This window comes from Triticum aestivum, chromosome 1B (genome assembly GCF_018294505.1).
Source record: "Triticum aestivum cultivar Chinese Spring chromosome 1B, IWGSC CS RefSeq v2.1, whole genome shotgun sequence".
Classification (NCBI taxonomy): domain Eukaryota; kingdom Viridiplantae; phylum Streptophyta; class Magnoliopsida; order Poales; family Poaceae; genus Triticum; species Triticum aestivum.
The window spans coordinates 7679459-7685617 of record NC_057795.1 but is presented as its reverse complement, the minus strand read 5'-3'; positions in this window follow the sequence as shown (position 1 = coordinate 7685617).

Sequence of the window (6159 nt, the reverse complement as noted above, 5' to 3'; positions counted from 1 at the left end):
TGCTTGGAGGCTACTGGTACTCGGAGGGTGTTTCTGCCACTTGAAGGAGGTGGCTGCTCTTTTCCTACTGCTTGGAGGCTGCTCGTGCTCTTTTCCTGCTTCTTGAAGGTTGTTGTTGCTCTTTTCCTCCTTCTTGGAGACTGCTGGTACTCAAAGGGTGTTTCTGCTGCTTGAAGGCTCCTGGTTCTCTTTTCCTGCTGCTTGGAGGCTGCTGGTATTCGAAGGGTGTTTCTGCTTCTTCAAGGCTGCTGCGGCTCTTTTCTTGTTGCTCTTTTCATGCTGCTTCGGCTCTTTTTCTATTGCTAAGATTGATTCTGCATCTTCTATAAAGGCTATGGTCTGTTCAACTAGCTCACGATCGATAGATAGAGCTATAGGAAGCCGTCCTTTTGCCTGCCGGCGTTCCTTGCTCATGTGAGGGATCGAGTAGTCTATTGCTCCTTTGTTTCTCATTACCTCTCGGATGCATGACTGCAGCGTCACGAAGCTTCTAGCTAGCTTATCAACTAGGTAGTTTCGATATTCCTCCTCCACACCTTCTATCAGTTCCCTGATGCTTTGAGGTGCTCTTCTATCGGTGTGGGACTGGAGAGACCTGAATATGCAAAGATCAAGAATGTTCATGTCAGGACTGTTTGGAGGTTGTTGAAGCAACTTAATATCCAAATCAGTCTATTCTATGACTTGTCGGAAAACCGGGTCATCGGGAAGAATATGTGGTGTGGCATTATCTTGTTGGATATAGATTGTCCGTCCTTCATCTTCGTTCGGCTAGCGCTCTTGGATCGCAGGAATAAGTTTCTCACACATGTAATACCTCATTACATCTCGTGTGACTTTCAATGATTTGAGCTCGAGCGTCCCTTTATCTCTATTTTCACTAGTTCTTTGAGCAAGAGACTGTGTGACAAATGCCCAAATGCCGAGCTTTCTATCAAACATGACCTCACCACCTTCGCCGTATCTTGGTTTAGCCACGGCAGCGAGAAACATCACCTTGGCGATGCTATCCTTATGATGCAAGGTGCGCAAGGGGTCGGGTTCTTTGGGAAGCAAATAGTAGTTGTTCACCTCCCCAGTCATGTTGAACCACTTTTCGTCCATGTAGGCTATGTTGTCTAATTCCAGTGTCGCAGACCAATAATCTTCACACATAGCCAAGCACCATTTCAATCTCTTTACAATGTTGGATAGGTTTAAGTGGGGCCTCAACTTATTATTGTGACGCCTCAAATGACCCCACTCGAACCTTGAGTGTAAGGTCGTGCAGCTTACACCCAATGCCTTTGACAGACCTCGCAATGTTCTCCTTCTGTTCAATGGGATTGTCACCACCCTCGACAGTTCCAAATCTTTCCGCTTGCGGCCAACTCTACCTGGCTTTTGATTTGAGACATCAACTTTCTCCCTTGTTCAATCTGTTTAAGAGCTCTTTCCCATATTCTCTCAACAGTTCTTACGGTTGTATCGAGTAGGCTAGCAATGACCTCCTTGTCTTTTTTCAGAACTTGTCCATTTTGGGTCTTGATCACCGTTAGTGCAAAATAAATACCATATCTCTCCTCATTTGTGAGTTCTCTGCCTTCCCCATGAATTGGTTTCTGTACAACACTTGCTTCCTCATGAATTGCTTCCTCTACACCACTTGCTTCTTCATGAATTGGTTCCTCTACACCACTTGCTTCTTCCCCTGTCAAATAAGGAGCAAAAGATAAGTCATCTAGCTATTGCAAATAATAGGAGTAGATCATGAAAATGAAAATAAAAATGCAAAAGTTTTGGAGGTAGTACCTGTTGCTTCATTATTGACTGGTTCTTCATTGTTGTATTGTTGTGTTGTGTTGTGTTCTTCCTGTTGATCTAGGTTCTGAGGCATCATCTTGTTGAGGACTCATGTTGAGATCAATCCCAAACATCATTGCGGCAGTGGAGCACTTGCTCAGGTAACTGTTCATTAGAGAGCAATGATGTAAAAAAAATATTGCACCTCTCTTAATAGAGTATTTTTGCAGAAATTAGTGAAACAGAAGATACATGATCCAGAAATGAGGAGATAACAATATTCCTCCAGTTCAGACTTATCTACCATCAGAGCTAAACAGGTGAGAACAGCAATTATAATTATCTATTCCAAACTGCAACCAAGCTAAGAGCAAGCTGCACTTGTTTTCAACTCCTGCAGCCTGAGCGGTAGGGCTAGTGTACTTCTATTTAGCTTACTACTCTAAATGCATATGCTGCCGATGTTGCCTTGGTGACATCTTTTTTAAGACAGTGGGGTTTCAGAAGTATGAAAACAATTTAGATGTTCTCCTCACTGTCTGTTTGTGTTGTGGCATGCTTTATCTGAACCTACTCTAAATTCTTTGCTTGGACGTCAATTTGGCTGGTAATGTAGAGTTTCTACTAGACAAATTGATTCACTCCAAAACATACTCTGCTGCGATGACCAACAAATTCAGGGCGCCTATAACTCTGAACCTTAAGCAGCAGATGCTCTGCTGCGCTAGACTGCTTTGCTGCAAATCATTTCCAACTGCTCTGTTTTTGTATTCTCAGTTGTTCAGAGTCAATATTGGAGCTGGATATAATATTCTGGCACTTTCAATTGTCTGTTAGGTGGTCATTTTTGTTTTAGAAAATATCTCATGTAATAGCAATTGTTGGCATGTTGTACAGTAGCCATCTCAGCTCTGTCTAGTGAGAGTTGAAGAGAAGAAATCCTGGAACAGAAAGAAAACGCTACAGCATCATACACCAAAATAGTGATGAATCAACCAATCAGTTGCATCAACCAGTTCCAGACTGCACCTCAAATGCCAAAAGAGTTCACTGTTCAGACTAATCAAGATGAAGATGCAGATGCAGTGCCCATCCATGCATCTGAAACACATTCAAAACATTCTTCATTGTTCACACACTTACTAAGGACTTTAGTTTGAATTTGTTGCTGTCTGAAACAATCATCCAAGGCGAAATCTGGCCCATGCAAAACTGCTATAGCAAACTTTCTCTCATTATGAACACCTTCTATGAACACTTTCTAGGTGTGCTTGCATTTTTAGTCAACAAAACCTTTTCTTGCTTCATTTCGTTATGTGTGCATCACACCAGGTTAATATCAAACTACTTTCTCTGATTCAATTTCAGACAGAAACAAAATTTCATAGCAGGGATCGGAGCAGCAGCAGCAACCTGCAACTTCTTCAGAGAAGAACTCGAAGGCAGGGAAGCAACAGCAGCTCGAGCTCCACCGGCTGCAGGGGAGAAGCAGAAGCACGAGCTCGACCGGCTGCAGAAGCACGAGCGCCGCCGTTTTTTGTTCAACGGAGGAGCTACAACGACGAGCTTCAGCGGCGGCAAGCGGAGGACCACGACGGCCGGGCCAACCAGCAAGGAGACGAGCGGGGAATTGGGAGGGGGCGGCGGCGATTCGGTTGATCCGTGGCTTTCCGACAAGCGTGGCTCGAGGCGGGTGTAGCTCTCGGCGCGGCGGAGCTCGGACTGGCTCGGGGAGGACTGAGGTCGCCCGTCGGCGTCGAACTCGTGGGGGCAGCCGCGGTCGTAGTGGGAGGAGATGGCCTCGATTCCGTTGATCTACGGCCGGAGGCAGCTGAGGAGTTTCAGGAGATTTTTGGCAGGGGACAAGCATCGGGATCAGGCCGGTGGTCGGAGCTCCACTGGCCTGCAGCCTCGCCGGCGGCCGATTCTTCACGCGCGAGCCGCGCACGCCTGTCATCGTCTATTTTGGTACAATTTGAAGATGCGCAGGGGGTTTCTTGTAAATGTTTCGTAGTTCAATTTTTAAAACCCCCACGACAACTAAATCCGAACGGAGGGAGTATATTTTTCTTGGGCCAATAGCTCCCGTGCGACACATTTGAAGTGAATTGGCTTGTGTGCGATGTTGTTCGAGCGAATGGCTGTGGTGCGACACATTTGAGCAGGTAAATAGCCCACGCACGACATGGCTGTTAAACTGAACTGATGCCCTCGTAAGCTGTTGGGGGCTGGACCCACCACTTATCCACGTAAGCGCTGGACCCACCACTTATCCACCTAAGCGCGGGACCCACCACTTGTCTACTCGCGGGACCCACCTCCTCGCAGCTAGAAGAGACGAGCGCCCGTGCCCGTCCGCCCGCCGCCACCCATTCATCCCCTTTCCCCAATCTTTCTCTTCTCCGGCAACCTAGCGCAAATGTCTACCTCCTCCGCCACGCAATCAAAATGGCGACAGTATGGACCAGTGCTGCTAACAAGGTGCCCTGAATGCCCACGCCCAGACCCTCTTAAACGGTTGGTCACTAAAAGGGATGACAATCGCAATCTTGGGCGGGAATTTGTGAAATGCTTGAGCAAACCAATGGTAGGAAGGGATGGCAAGGTTAGATCTCAGTTCTTAGCCCGTTCTTTCGCTGTCTTTCGCTCTGATTTCTCCATTTTTTGTTTTTTCTTCTCGAATTTGGGATTTAGGGTTCATGTTGTTCTTTTCAGATCTTGAAGAAATGTTACCATTTCGAGTGGATTGATGAATATGTTGATAGGATTTAGTTTGAGGGCTACGTTGATTCGAGCGTGGCCGCAACCTGGGAGCTCAATTTGGGCGGGGTGCCGCCGATTGCTGTGGAGAATACGGGGAGCTCGGGCGGAGGGGCGGGCAGAGTCGTGCCGATGGTGATGTATGCGCGCAATGCTGAACTGCATGCGGAGTCCGAACTGACCGAGGAACTCAAGAAGATCAAGAAACATCTAATGCAGATGATCGATTTGCAGAAGCAAGCAAATATCATGGCAGGAGGTTCTATTGTTGTATCATTGCTCTGTTTTTGTTTTATTTGTCGTTCATCCATCATTAGAATGGGCATTTAGGCCTGTCAGGGTAGAAGAGGTGATCTGTGCGCAAGTAATGTATCTGAATTGAAGCAGCAATTTGGAACACAAATTATTCAGTGTTCATGTTCTGTTTCCCCTGTTTTTGTTCTTCAGTTAACAGAGTACACACCCAAATTCAGTTTCTAGTAAAAAACAAAACTGGGCTGCCGAATAGATGTTGGGCCGTAAGGAGACCGGGCTCAAGGAGACCAGCCCACCCGCGTAGTGGCACCAGCCCACCTCTAACTTCTGCAAATAAAATGTTACTTGTTTTTACTTTGGCCTTTTTCTTGCACTAAATTTTGTGATGGATCATTTTTTGATGCAATAAAACCAAATGTTAACTGTTTTTATGCATGTCTACAGTTCCATGAACTAAATGAGTTGCATGAAGTAAATTAGTTTGCATTTCCTAGTTGCATGTCCATAGTGGGTTTGTGGGCCCGTGGGTTTGCATGGGGCTCCTAGTTGCATGTCCATGGTTTGGCCAATATTTTGAAGATGGTGTGTGTGGTGAGATTGAGGTGTAGCAACCCGGGCTCGTAGCAACTCATAGCAATACACAAATAATAAGCAAGAACAACCCATAGCAATCTTCAAATAATAGCACGAAACACACAATATATATAGTAGCATAACGATTGCAACCCATAGTTCCACGATAGCCTTACAACATCATGATAGCCTTACAACTTAAAATACTAATACAACTTAATAATAGTAGCATAACGATTACTACTTAAAAAAACTAATACGATAAGCTAGATAGATCGGGGGGCACCAAACGCGGGTTCTTCTTCGAGCTCTTCTCCTCCTCCTCCTCCTCCGGGGCGCCCCCTCCTCCGGGGAAACAACGCCACCTCGCTCCTCCGGGCGCCGCCCTTCAGTCCTCCCCGTTGTTGGTGGGGTACGGAAGCGTGTGCATAACGCCGTTGTTGGGGAAGATGCTCTGGAAGTCGGTGAAGATATTGTAGGTGGTGAAGGCTATGAACTCACAACCAACCCAATACGCTCGCCCGAGGAGATGGAAAGCATCGAAAGGGTTAGTGAACGCGGCGAGGAGCCCAACCACAACGCCGTTGTGGTTGACCTCCTCAACATGGTACATCCGAGGAGAGCCGCGGGGGAGGTGGCGGAAGCTGGCCGCAAGGAAGAACTCCGTTAACTCCCTTGCGCCCCTCCACCTCGAGATCGCCCAAACCCTAAGGGTTCTCTCTACATACACTCCGGCCGGGTAGAGCCTTTCCGGCACGGTTGGGGGGAAACGGTAGGTGGGGGCGGTGT